The 15,569-nt window shown below is 43.1% G+C and overlaps 1 protein-coding gene across 1 annotated transcript in view; it reads left to right on the top strand.

The window, feature by feature from the left end:
• AMN (amnion associated transmembrane protein) overlaps window positions 1-15,569 on the top strand; it is a 70,736-nt gene that overhangs the window by 7,424 nt on the left and 47,743 nt on the right. The gene's annotated exons all lie outside the window — the stretch shown is intronic.

Here is a 15,569-nt window from a genome sequence, read left to right as displayed (position 1 = left end):
TGGTGACGGGTGAAGATCTAAGATCACAAAGAATTTTGTGGTTTTCCTTCTCCTTCCCCCTCGCAGGGATTTCCCTAGGATTCTTAATCAGTGGGGATTGTAGATTTGCTCATACATGTATCACTGCGGGGGGTGGTGGGGGGCCGCACAGCAGGAACACAGAGGTGATGATAACACCGAAAAGTGGAAAACCCCGCTGCAAAATAGAAGAACAAGGAACCAAACCCATAAACTCTATGTATACCCCAGGCGTAATATCGTACCGTTAATATATAATCCAGGGGGTCCGATAATCCTGCAGAATTGGTAGAAATCCTCCAGGTTGAGGATGGACTTAGACGAAGTGAAGCAGATATGTGCGGCTGTTACTGTAGGATTCATTGCTGGAGGTTCTGATCTGGGACTTGTGCGAAGTTCATGGTCCGAGAGACTGACAAGCTGCACACGACTGAACTGAGCGACCATAACCAATAAAATGTGACATAACTTTCTGGACTGTGACATCCTTGTGTGTATTATCACTGTACATCTATGCGCACAATTATCTCTGTGCTGTGCATGTACAGGTTCATCTCACTAAATTAGAATATCCTCAAAAAGTTAATTTATTTCAGTTGTTCAATACAAAAAGTGAAACTCCTATATTATATAGAGTCATTACACACAGAGGGATCTATTATATAGAGTCATTACACACAAAGGGATCTATTATATAGAGTCATTACACACAGAGGGATCTATTATATAGAGTCATTACACACAGAGGGATCTATTATATAGAGTCATTACACGCAGAGGGATCTATTATATAGAGTCATTACACACAGAGGGATCTATTATATAGAGTCATTACACACAGAGGGATCTATTATATAGAGTCATTACACACAAAGGGATCTATTATATAGAGTCATTACACACAGAGGGATCTATTATATAGAGTCATTACACACAGAGGGATCTATTATATAGAGTCATTACACACAGAGGGATCTATTATATAGAGTCATTACACACAGAGGGATCTATTATATAGAGTCATTACACACAGAGTGATCTATTTCAAGTGTTTATTTCTGTTAATGTTGATGATTATGGCTTACAGCCAATGAAAACACAAAAGTCATTATCTCAGTAAATTAAAATATTTAACAAAAAACACCTGCAAAGGCTTCCTAAGCGTTTAAAAAGGTTCCTTAGTCTGTTTCAGTAGGCTCCACAATCAAGGGGAAGACTGCTGACTTGACATATGTCCAGAAGGCAGTCATTGGCACACTCCACAAGGTCCCAGAGTCTGGAGGAAGAGTGGAGAGGCCACAATCCAAGCTGCTGGAGGTCTAGTGTGAAGTCTCCACAATCAGTGATGGTTTGGGGGCCATGTCATCTGCTGGTGGAGGTCCACTGTGTTTTATCAAGACCAAAGTCAGCGCAGCCATCTACCAGGACATTGTAGAGCACTTCATGCTTCCCTCTGCCGACAAGCTTTATGGAGAAGGAAATGTCATTCTCCAGCAGGACTTGGCCCCTGTCCACACTGACAAAAGTACCAATACCTGGTTTACACACAACAGTATCACTGTGCTTGATTGGCAGCAAACTCGCTTGACCTTAACCCCATAGAGAATCTATTATAGAGAATCTATGGGGTATTGTCAAGAGGAAGATGAGACCCCAGACCCAACAATGCAGACGAGCTGAAGGCGGCTATCAAAGCCACCTGGGCTTCCATAACCCCTCAGCAGGGCCACAGGCTGATCCCTCCATGCCACATTGCCGCATTGATGCAGTAATTGATGGAAAAGGAGCCCGACCAAGTATTGAGGGCATTTACTGAACAGACATTTCAGTAGGACATTTCGGATTTTAAAAACATTTTTCAAGCTGTTGTTATAAAGTATTCTAATTTACTGAGATAATGACTTTTGTGTTTTCATTGGCTGTAAGCCATAATCAACATTAACAAAAATAAACACGTGAAATAGATCACTCTGTGTGTAATGACTCTATATAATATAGGAGTTTCACTTGTTGTATTGAAGAACTGAAATAAATTAACTTTTTGATGATATTCTAATTTAGTGAGATGCTCCTGTATGTGCTGTGACAGCCCTGTGTGTATTATCCCTGGCGGTGACACCTCTGTGCACATTTATTGCCTGTAGTTGGGAGTCTTATTCTTATTTTGCAATGGGTCTCATTGCTCCTTGCCCCTGCCAGGATTTCGGACTCACCCTCTTCCTCTCCCTGTATGAATTTAGAAGCAAAAATCCCCCACATCCCTCTGCTATTAAAGATCTGAAACCCTGAGCTCCGCCCCTATGACTATACCGTACCCCAAAGCGCCTGGAGGCCAAAAATGGAACAAAATAGGAGGAAATTGATGCATGAATTCCTTGAAACTGACGAGCAGTGAAGGGCGCGATTATCAGCTTCCTGGTGTCAGTCATTTCTAGGGTCAGTGTTTATTAATGGGAAGGATTGGGCTCCATATTGCACCATTTTTACCTGTGCATTTCCCTATTAGACCTGGAATTCCCCAAATACGGGAAGCAAACAGGTTTCTGGAGGAATCAACAATAATTTCTTGCAGCCGTTTCCTCCACGTGTCGTCTCCGCTGATCGACCAGTCCTATGACAAGATGCTGCCTCCCAGACCCGGCTCAGGAGCTGTTTCCTCTCCTGGGGATGTCGGTCCGGCCTCTGCTGACTTTATGGCGAGGAATTCCTCCTGTACAGTCACTTTTCTGAAAGTACCCATACACATAACACAAACATTCAGAAGTAAGGGGGGAAAAAAAAACTTTGAAAAAGTTGCAAACTTTTTGCTAGAAACTTTTTGTATGATCCCTTTTATTGATTCCCGCACTTTGTTGTGCACATATTCAGCATTAAAACCCAGGAATAAGTCTGTCGCTCTGGCTCGGCCAACAGTCTAACGATGATGGGGCCAACTCATGTCAGACGAGCGCTCCTGTGTATGGAGGAGTTGGGAGAGATTGCTGCTGTCTGAATGATCGGCTGAACCATCATCCAGCCCACAGCCATCTATCTGGCCAGGTTTTACAGTCTCTTTACAATGGTAGCGGCTTCTGAGCTCTTATCACCCCCTGCTGAGTCATGTTCTATAAGGCGTGAGGGAGGGAAGGAAGGACTGCTGAGCTCAGTACTGATCTGATGAGGAGTCTTGTGTGCCAGTACTGCTCCTCCAGGAGTCCTATCGGTGTAATAAGCCGTCACCTCGTATAACGGGCTGCAGCTGAGCCATGTTTCCTCCTTTTGTGCAGTATTCACTGCTGATGCGGCTGGTTGCAAAAAATGAATTTTCAAGGTTCGAGTTGCCATGGAAACGTATTGCTTGTGTCAGCATCCGTCAGTGAGTGCAGACTGCGGCCTCTGTGAGTTAATGAGAGACGTTCTGTTTCATGTGTCTACATCCTCATTACAGTGTGGCCAAATGTCAGGAAATTTACTGACCCTAAAAAAAATTCCCTGGTTTAAAAATTCTTATATTTTATGCTTTAATAAATATCCACGTATCTATCTAGGCTGTCCTGGGAAAAGCTGATACAGCTGGTATCAATGGAAGCTCACTGCATATGAAATTATACAGCCACCACTAGGGGGAGCTCACTACATACAGATTTATACAGCCACTACTAGGGGGAGCTCATTACATACAGATTATACAGTCACCACTAGAGGGAGCTCACTACATACAGATTATACAGTCACCACTAGGGGGAGCTCACTACATACAGATTATACAGTCACCACTAGGGCAAGCTCACTACATACAGATTTATACAGTCACAACTAGGAGGAGCTCACTACATACAGATTATACAGTCACCACTAGGGGGAGCTCACTACATACAGATTATACAGTCACCACTAGGGGGAGCTCACTACATACAGATTATACAGTCACCACTAGGGCAAGCTCACTACATACAGATTTATACAGTCACCACTAGGAGGAGCTCACTACATACAGATTATACAGTCACCACTAGAGGGAGCTCACTACATACAGATTATACAGTCACCACTAGGGCAAGCTCACTACATACAGATTTATACAGCCACCACTAGGGGGAGCTCACTACATACAGATTATACAGTCACCACTAGGAGGAGCTCACTACATAGAGATTTATACAGCCTACACTAGAGGGACATCACTACATACAGATTTATACAGCCACCACTAGAGGGAGCTCACTGCATACAGATTTATACAGCCACCACTAGAGGGAGCTCACTATATACAGATTTATACAGCCACCACTAGAGGGAGCTCACTACATACAGATTTATACTGCCACCACTAGGAGGAGCTCACTACATACAGATTTATACTGCCACCACTAGGAGGAGCTCACTGCATACAGATTTATACAGCCACTACTAGGGGGAGCTCACTACATACAGATTATACAGTCACCACTAGAGGGAGCTCACTACATACAGATTATACAGTCACCACTAGGGGGCGCTCACTACATACAGATTATACAGTCACCACTAGAGGGAGCTCACTACATACCGATTTATACAGCCACCACTAGGGGGAGCTCACTACATACCGATTTATACAGCCACCACTAGAGGGAGCTCACTGCATACAGATTTATACAGCCACCACTAGAGGGAGCTCACTGCATACAGATTTATACAGCCACCACTAGGGGGAGCTCACTACATACCAATTTATACAGCCACCACTAGGGGGAGCTCACTGCTTACAGATTTATACAGCCACCACTAGGGGGAGTTCACTACATACCAATTTATACAGCCACCACTAGGGGGAGCTCACTGCTTACAGATTTATACAGCCACTACTAGGGGGAGCTCACTACATACAGATTATACAGTCACCACTAGAGGGAGCTCACTACATACAGATTATACAGTCACCACTAGGGGGGAGCTAACTGCATACAGATTATACAGTCACCACTAGAGGGAGCTCACTACATACCGATTTATACAGCCACCACTAGAGGGAGCTCACTGCATACAGATTTATACAGCCACCACTAGGGGGAGCTCACTACATACCAATTTATACAGTCACCACTAGAGGGAGCTCACTGCTTACAGATTTATACAGCCACCACTAGGGGGAGCTCACTACATACCAATTTATACAGCCACCACTAGAGGGAGCTCACTACATACAGATTTATACAGTCACCACTAGAGGGAGCTCACTACATACAGATTTATACAGCCACTACTAGGGGGAGCTCACTACATACCAATTTATACAGCCACCACTAGGGGGAGCTCACTGCTTACAGATTTATACAGTCTTCACTCACGGCAGCTCACTACGTACAGGTTTATTGTCACCACTAGGGGGAGCTCACTGCATACAGATTTATACAGTCTTCACTAAGGTCAGCTCACTACGTACAGATTTATACAGTCACCTCTAGGGGGAGCTCACTACATACAGATTTATACAGCCACCACTAGGGGGAGCTCACTGAATACAGATTTATACAGCCACCACTAGGGGGAGCTCATTACATACAGATTTATACAGCCACCACTAGGGGGAGCTCATGACATACCGATTTATACCGTCACCACTAGGGGGAGCTCACTACATACAGATTTACACAGCCACCACTGTAAGGAGCTCACAACATACAGAATTATACAGTCACCACTAGAGGGAGCTCACTACATACAGATTTATACAGCCACCACTAGAGGTAGCTCACTACATACAGATTTATACAGACACCACTAGGGGGAGCTCACTGCTTACAGATTTATACAGCTACCACTGTAAGGAGCTCACAACATACAGATTTATACGGCCACCACTAGGGGGAGCTCACTGCATACAGATTTATACAGCCACCACTAGGGGGAGCTCATGACATACCGATTTATACCGTCACCACTAGGGGGAGCTCACTACATACAGATTTATACAGCTACCACTAGGGGGAGCTCACTACATACAGATTTATACAGCCACCACTAGGGGGAGCTCACTACATAAAGATTTATACAGTCACCACTAGGGGGAGCTCACTATATACAGATTTATACAGCCACCACTAGGGGGAGCTCACTACATAACGATTTATACAGTCACCACTAGGGGGAGCTCACTATATGCAGATTTATACAGCCACCACTAGGGGGAGCTCACAACATACCGATTTATACAGCCACCACTAGGGGGAGCTCACTGCTTACAGATTTATACAGCCACCACTAGAGGGAGCTCAGTGCATACAGATTTATACAGACACCACTAGAGGGAGCTCACTACATACTGATTTATACAGCCACCACTAGTAGGAGCTCACTACATACAAATTTATACAGCCACCACTAGGGGGAGCTCACTACATACAGATTTATACAGTCACCTCTAGGGGGAGCTCACTGCTTACAGATTTATACAGCCACCACTAGAGGGAGCTCATTACATACAGATTTATACAGTCACCACTAGGGGGAGCTCACTACATACAGATTTATACAGCCACTACTAGAGGGAGCTCATTACATACAGATTTATACAGCCACCACTAGGGGGAGCTCACTACATACAGATTTATACAGCCACCACTAGAGGGAGCTAATTACATACAGATTTATACAGTCACCACTAGAGGGAGCTCATTACATACAGATTTATACAGTCACCACTAGGGGGAGCTCACTACATACAGATTTATACAGTCACCACTAGAGGGAGCTCACTACATACAGATTATACAGCCACCACTGTAAGGAGCTCACAACATACAGATTTATACAGCCACCACTAGAGGGAGCTCACAACATACAGATTTATACAGCCACCACTTGTATTGGGAGCAGTGAGCTCCTCCTAGTGTTGTCTGTATCACTCTACATTCAGTATCATAACAGAAATTCCTCTGGGGCTCATCATATGCAAGAAGTTGTGAAGATGTGGGAGCCCTGCTGATCATCATCACTATCGTCAATGGGTTAGAGATGTTTTTCAATCATTGACTTGTGACTAACACTGGAGTAATAGGATCTGAGCAGACAGCGGACGCTCCGTGCAATGTGTTTGCCGCTCTTCTCTCATGTACAATGTAGTCTGGCACTGACCCAAGTGACATCAGACTCTTCCCATCTCTTATGAATCATTTATCTCCTCTGATCTATCACATTATGAATAGGAAACTCATCAGTACGACTGACCGGAGATGAGGGAGCGAGATATAGTAACCATAACACGTAATCTATAGGGATCGAGACACTAAAGGAATTTGTACAGGTCACTGGTGACCAAATGTCTAATAATTGTCTGTATTGCGCCAAAAATATCCTGTTATCTACACAAGTGACGTGAAAAGAGCAGACTTAAAGGGAATGTCCATTATTGAACACTACTACAGCTTATATTCTATAAAATGGACTCACATTACTGACACTGTGCTGATCCTGAGTTACATCCTGTATTATACTCCAGTGCTGCACTCACTATTCTGCTGATGGAGTCACTGTGTACATACATTACATTACTGATCCTGAGTTACATCCTGTATTATACTCCAGAGCTGCACTCACTATTCTGCTGATGGAGTCACTGTGTACATACATTACATTACTGATCCTGAGTTACCTCCTGTATTATACTCCAGAGCTGCACTCACTATTCTGCTGGTGCAGTCACTGTGTACATACATTACATTACTGATCCTGAGTTACCTCCTGTATTATACTCCAGAGCTGCACTCACTATTCTGCTGGTGCAGTCACTGTGTACATACATTACATTACTGATCCAGAGTTACATCCTGTATTATACTCCAGAGCTGCACTCACTATTCTGCTGGTGCAGTCACTGTGTACATACATTACATTACTGATCCTGAGTTACATCCTGTATTATACCTCAGAGCTGCACTCACTATTCTGCAGCTGCAGTCACTGTGTACATACATTACATTAATGATCCTGAGTTACATTCTGTATTATACCTCAGAGCTGCACTCACTATTCTGCTGCTTCAGTCACTGTGTACATACATTACATTAATGATCCTGTATTGATCCTGAGTTACATCCTGTATTATACCCCTGAGCTGCACTCACTATTCTGCTGGTGCAGTCACTGTGTACATACATTACATTACTGATCCTGTACTGATCTTGTATTATACTCCAGAGCTGCACTCACTATTCTGCTAGTGGAGTCTCTGTGTACATACATTACGTTACTGATCCTGAGTTACCTCCTGTATTATCCTCCAGAGCTGCTCTCACTATTCTGCTGGTGCAGTTACTGTGTACATACATTACATTACTGATCCTGAGTTACATCCTGTATTATACCCCAGAGCTGCACTCATTATTCTGCTGGTGCAGTCACTGTGCACATACATTACATTACTGATCCTGTACTGATCCTGAGTTACATCCTGTATTATACTCCAGAGCTGCACTCACTATTCTGCTGGTGCAGTCACTGTGTACATACATTACATTACTGATCCTGTACTGATCCTCAGTTACATCCTGTATTATACTCCAGAGCTGCACTCACTATTCTGCTGGTGCAGTCACTGTGTACATACATTACATTACTGATCCTGTACTGATCCTGAGTTGCCTCCTGTATTATACCCCAGAGCAGCACTCACTATTCTGCTGGTGCAGTCACTGTGTACATACATTACATTACTGATCCTGAGTTACCTCCTGTATTATACTCCAGAGCTGCACTCACTATTCTGCTGGTGCAGTCACTGTGTACATAAATTACATTACTGATCCTGAGTTACATCCTGTATTATACTCCAGAGCTGCACTCATTATTCTGCTGGTGCAGTCACTGTGTACATACATTACATTACTGATCCTGAGTTACATCCTGTATTATACTCCAGAGCTGCACTCACTATTCTGCTGGCGCAGTCACTGTGTACATACATTACATTACTGATCCTGTACTGATCCTGAGTTGCCTCCTGTATTATACCCCAGAGCAGCACTCACTACTCTGCTGGTGCTGTCACTGTGTACATACACTACATTACTGATCCTGTACTGACCCTGAGTTACATCCTGTATTATACCCCAGAGCAGCACTCACTATTCTGCTGGTGCAGTCACTGTGTACCTACATTATATTACTGATCCTGAGTTACATCCTGTATTATACTCCAGAGCTGCACTCACTATTCTGCTGGTGCAGTCACTGTGTACATATATTACATTACTGATCCTGTACTGATCCTGAGTTACCTCCTGTATTATACTCCAGAGCTGCGCTCACTATTCTGCTGGTTCAGTCACTGTGTACATACATTACATTACTGATCCTGTACTGATCCTGAGTTGCCTCCTGTATTATACTCCAGAGCAGCACTCACTATTCTGCTGGTGCAGTCACTGTGTACATACATTACATTACTGATCCTGAGTTATATCCTGTATTATACCCCAGAGCTGCACTCACTATTCTGCTGGTGCAGTCACTGTGTACATACATTACATTACTGATCCTGAGTTACATCCTGTATTATACCCCAGAGCTCCACTCACTATTCTGCTGGTGCAGTCACTGTATACATACATTACATTACTGATCCTGTACTGATCCTGAGTTGCATCCTGTATTATACTCCAGAGCTGCACTCACTATTCTGCTGGTGCAGTCACTGTGTACATACATTACATTACTGATCCTGAGTTACATCCTGTATTATACCCCAGAGCTGCACTCACTATTCTGCTGGTGCAGTCACTGTATACATACATTACATTACTGATCCTGTACTGATCCTGAGTTACATCCTGTATTATACTCCAGAGCTGCACTCACTATACTGCTGGTGCAGTCACTGTGTACATACATTACATTACTGATCCTGAGTTACCTCCTGTATTATACTCCAGAGCTGCACTCACTATTCTGCTGGTGCAGTCACTGTGTACATACATTACATTACTGATCCTGAGTTACCTCCTGTATTATACTCCACAGCTGCACTCACTATTCTGCTGGTGCAATCATTGTGTACATACATTACATTACTGATCCTGAGTTACATCCTGTATTATACCCCAGAGCTGCACTCACTATTCTGCTGGTGCAGTCACTGTGTACATACATTACATTACTGATCCTGAGTTACCTCCTGTATTATACTCCAGAGCTGCACTCACTATTCTGCTGGTGCAGTCACTGTGTACATACATTACATTACTGATCCTGAGTTACCTCCTGTATTATACTCCACAGCTGCACTCACTATTCTGCTGGTGCAATCATTGTGTACATACATTACATTACTGATCCTGAGTTACATCCTGTATTATACTCCAGAGCTGCACTCACTATTCTGCTGGTGCAGTCACTGTGTGCATACATTACATTACTGATCCTGTACTGATCCTGAGTTACATCCTGTATTATACTCCAGAGCTGCACTCACTATTCTGCTGGTGCAGTCACTGTGTACATACATTACATTACTGATCCTGAGTTACATCCTGTATTATACTCCAGAGCTGCACTCACTATTCTGCTGGTGCAGTCATCGTGTACATACATTACATTACTGATCCTGAGTTACATCCTGTATTATACTCCAGAGCTGCGCTCACTATTCTGCTGGTGCAGTCACTGTGTTCATACATTACGTTACTGATCCTGAGTTACATCCTGTATTATACTCCAGAGCTGCACTCACTATTCTGCTGGTGCAGTCACTGTGTACATACATTACATTACTGATCCTGTACTGATCCTGAGTTACATCCTGTATTATACTCCAGAGCTGCGCTCACTATTCTGCTGGTGCAGTCACTGTGTACATACATTACATTACTGATCCTGAGTTACATCCTGTATTATACTCCAGAGCTGCACTCACTATTCTGCTGGTGCAGTCACTGTGTACATACATTACATTACTGATCCTGTACTGATCCTGAGTTACATCCTGTATTATACTCCAGAGCTGCACTCACTATTCTGCTGGTGCAGTCACTGTATACATACATTACGTTACTGATCCTGAGTTACATCCTGTTTTATACCCCAGAGCTGCACTCACTATTCTGCTGGTGCAGTCACTGTATACATACATTACGTTACTGATCCTGAGTTACATCCTGTATTATACTCCAGAGCTGCACTCACTATTCTGCTGGTGCAGTCACTGTGTACATACATTACATTACTGATCCTGAGTTACATCCTGTATTATACTCCAGAGCTGCACTCACTATTCTGCTGGTGCAGTCACTGTGTACATACATTACATTGCTGATCCTGAGTTACATCCTGTATTATACTCCAGAGCTGCACTCACTATTCTGCTGGTGCAGTCACTGTGTACATACATTACATTACTGATCCTGAGTTACATCCTGTATTATACCCCAGAGCTGCACTCACTATTCTGCTGGTGCAGTCACTGTATACATACATTACATTACTGATCCTGTACTGATCCTGAGTTACATCCTGTATTATACTCCAGAGCTGCACTCACTATTCTGCTGGTGCAGTCACTGTGTACATACATTACATTACTGATCCTGAGTTATATCCTGTATTATACCCCAAAGCTGCACTCACTATTCTGCTGGTGCAGTCACTGTGTACATACATTACATTACTGATCCTGAGTTACATCCTGTATTATACCCCAGAGCTGCACTCACTATTCTGCTGGTGCAGTCACTGTATACATACATTACATTACTGATCCTGTACTGATCCTGAGTTACATCCTGTATTATACTCCAGAGCTGCACTCACTATACTGCTGGTGCAGTCACTGTGTACATACATTACATTACTGATCCTGAGTTACCTCCTGTATTATACTCCAGAGCTGCACTCACTATTCTGCTGGTGCAGTCACTGTGTACATACATTACATTACTGATCCTGAGTTACCTCCTGTATTATACTCCACAGCTGCACTCACTATTCTGCTGGTGCAATCATTGTGTACATACATTACATTACTGATCCTGAGTTACATCCTGTATTATACCCCAGAGCTGCACTCACTATTCTGCTGGTGCAGTCACTGTGTACATACATTACATTACTGATCCTGAGTTACCTACTGTATTATACTCCAGAGCTGCACTCACTATTCTGCTGGTGCAGTCACTGTGTACTTACATTACATTACTGATCCTGAGTTACCTCCTGTATTATACTCCACAGCTGCACTCACTATTCTGCTGGTGCAATCATTGTGTACATACATTACATTACTGATCCTGAGTTACATCCTGTATTATACTCCAGAGCTGCACTCACTATTCTGCTGGTGCAGTCACTGTATACATACATTACATTACTGATCCTGTACTGATCCTGAGTTACATCCTGTATTATACTCCAGAGCTGCACTCACTATTCTGCTGGTGCAGTCACTGTGTACATACATTACATTACTGATCCTGAGTTACATCCTGTATTATACTCCAGAGCTGCACTCACTATTCTGCTGGTGCAGTCATCGTGTACATACATTACATTACTGATCCTGAGTTACATCCTGTATTATACTCCAGAGCTGCGCTCACTATTCTGCTGGTGCAGTCACTGTGTTCATACATTACGTTACTGATCCTGAGTTACATCCTGTATTATACTCCAGAGCTGCACTCACTATTCTGCTGGTGCAGTCACTGTGTACATACATTACATTACTGATCCTGTACTGATCCTGAGTTACATCCTGTATTATACTCCAGAGCTGCGCTCACTATTCTGCTGGTGCAGTCACTGTGTACATACATTACATTACTGATCCTGAGTTACATCCTGTATTATACTCCAGAGCTGCACTCACTATTCTGCTGGTGCAGTCACTGTATACATACATTACGTTACTGATCCTGAGTTACATCCTGTATTATACCCCAGAGCTGCACTCACTATTCTGCTGGTGCAGTCACTGTATACATACATTACGTTACTGATCCTGAGTTACATCCTGTATTATACTCCAGAGCTGCACTCACTATTCTGCTGGTGCAGTCACTGTGTACATACATTACATTACTGATCCTGAGTTACATCCTGTATTATACTCCAGAGCTGCACTCACTATACTGCTGGTGCAGTCACTGTGTACATACATTACATTACTGATCCTGAGTTACCTCCTGTATTATACTCCAGAGCTGCACTCACTATTCTGCTGGTGCAGTCACTGTGTACATACATTACATTACTGATCCTGAGTTACCTCCTGTATTATACTCCACAGCTGCACTCACTATTCTGCTGGTGCAATCATTGTGTACATACATTACATTACTGATCCTGAGTTACATCCTGTATTATACCCCAGAGCTGCACTCACTATTCTGCTGGTGCAGTCACTGTGTACATACATTACATTACTGATCCTGAGTTACCTCCTGTATTATACTCCAGAGCTGCACTCACTATTCTGCTGGTGCAGTCACTGTGTACATACATTACATTACTGATCCTGAGTTACCTCCTGTATTATACTCCACAGCTGCACTCACTATTCTGCTGGTGCAATCATTGTGTACATACATTACATTACTGATCCTGAGTTACATCCTGTATTATACTCCAGAGCTGCACTCACTATTCTGCTGGTGCAGTCACTGTGTGCATACATTACATTACTGATCCTGTACTGATCCTGAGTTACATCCTGTATTATACTCCAGAGCTGCACTCACTATTCTGCTGGTGCAGTCACTGTGTACATACATTACATTACTGATCCTGAGTTACATCCTGTATTATACTCCAGAGCTGCACTCACTATTCTGCTGGTGCAGTCATCGTGTACATACATTACATTACTGATCCTGAGTTACATCCTGTATTATACTCCAGAGCTGCGCTCACTATTCTGCTGGTGCAGTCACTGTGTTCATACATTACGTTACTGATCCTGAGTTACATCCTGTATTATACTCCAGAGCTGCACTCACTATTCTGCTGGTGCAGTCACTGTGTACATACATTACATTACTGATCCTGTACTGATCCTGAGTTACATCCTGTATTATACTCCAGAGCTGCGCTCACTATTCTGCTGGTGCAGTCACTGTGTACATACATTACATTACTGATCCTGAGTTACATCCTGTATTATACTCCAGAGCTGCACTCACTATTCTGCTGGTGCAGTCACTGTGTACATACATTACATTACTGATCCTGTACTGATCCTGAGTTACATCCTGTATTATACTCCAGAGCTGCACTCACTATTCTGCTGGTGCAGTCACTGTATACATACATTACGTTACTGATCCTGAGTTACATCCTGTATTATACCCCAGAGCTGCACTCACTATTCTGCTGGTGCAGTCACTGTATACATACATTACGTTACTGATCCTGAGTTACATCCTGTATTATACTCCAGAGCTGCACTCACTATTCTGCTGGTGCAGTCACTGTGTACATACATTACATTACTGATCCTGAGTTACATCCTGTATTATACTCCAGAGCTGCACTCACTATTCTGCTGGTGCAGTCACTGTGTACATACATTACATTACTGATCCTGAGTTACATCCTGTATTATACCCCAGAGCTGCACTCACTATTCTGCTGGTGCAGTCACTGTGTACATACATTACATTACTGATCTTGTACTGATCCTGAGTTACATCCTGTATTATACTCCAGAGCTGAACTCACTATTCTGCTGGTGCAGTCACTGTGTACATACATTACATTGCTGATCCTGAGTTACATCCTGTATTATACTCCAGAGCTGCACTCACTATTCTGCTGGTGCAGTCACTGTGTACATACATTACATTACTGATCCTGAGTTACATCCTGTATTATACCCCAGAGCTGCACTCACTATTCTGCTGGTGCAGTCACTGTATACATACATTACATTACTGATCCTGTACTGATCCTGAGTTACATCCTGTATTATACTCCAGAGCTGCACTCACTATTCTGCTGGTGCAGTCACTGTGTACATACATTACATTACTGATCCTGAGTTATATCCTGTATTATACCCCAGAGCTGCACTCACTATTCTGCTGGTGCAGTCACTGTATACATACATTACATTACTGATCCTGAGTTATATCCTGTATTATACCCCAAAGCTGCACTCACTATTCTGCTGGTGCAGTCACTGTGTACATACATTACATTACTGATCCTGAGTTACATCCTGTATTATACCCCAGAGCTGCACTCACTATTCTGCTGGTGCAGTCACTGTATACATACATTACATTACTGATCCTGTACTGATCCTGAGTTACATCCTGTATTATACTCCAGAGCTGCACTCACTATTCTGCTGGTGCAGTCACTGTGTACATACATTACATTACTGATCCTGAGTTACATCCTGTATTATACCCCAGAGCTGCACTCACTATTCTGCTGGTGCAGTCACTGTATACATACATTACATTACTGATCCTGTACTGATCCTGAGTTACATCCTGTATTATACTCCAGAGCTGCACTCACTATACTGCTGGTGCAGTCACTGTGTACATACATTACATTACTGATCCTGAGTTACCTCCTGTATTATACTCCAGAGC

The sequence above is a fragment of the Phyllobates terribilis genome, unplaced genomic scaffold (genome assembly GCF_046119375.1).
Source record: "Phyllobates terribilis strain yellow unplaced genomic scaffold, ASM4611937v1 Scaffold_7__3_contigs__length_470593459, whole genome shotgun sequence".
Lineage (NCBI taxonomy): Eukaryota > Metazoa > Chordata > Amphibia > Anura > Dendrobatidae > Phyllobates > Phyllobates terribilis.
Note: the sequence above shows the minus strand (reverse complement) of the source record. Positions and strands in the feature narration are given on the sequence as shown.